We start from the raw sequence: 399 nt of genomic DNA, 5'->3' as shown, positions 1-399 counted from the left end.
AAAAAAAAAAAAAAAAAAAAAAAAAAAAAAAAAAAAAAAGAGAGATAAGAGACAATATACAACAAGCAATACACACTAAAGAATACAGAAGAAATAATAAACAATACAATGATGCGAGCAACAATCAATAAATAAACATAAATAAATAAAACCTAAACCCTAAACAATACACAATACACATTAGTATACTGTAAACCATAGACAAAAAAAAAACCTAAACCCTAAACCCTAAACCCTAAACCCTAAAACCCTAAACCCTAAACCCTAAACCCTAAACCCTACAGCTAGCCTGGATCGATCGAAGAGCCATTCCTGGTGTAGCGTCTGCAGCTCTTTAAGAAGCTCTTCTCTTTGGGCTTCTTCTGTTGCTATTTCTTCTTTTATTTTTGTTGCCTGGAT

This window comes from Eimeria mitis, genomic scaffold, assembly GCF_000499745.2.
Source record: "Eimeria mitis Houghton genomic scaffold, Emh_scaff1984, whole genome shotgun sequence".
NCBI classification, from domain to species: domain Eukaryota; phylum Apicomplexa; class Conoidasida; order Eucoccidiorida; family Eimeriidae; genus Eimeria; species Eimeria mitis.
This window is presented reverse-complemented; position numbering follows the sequence as displayed.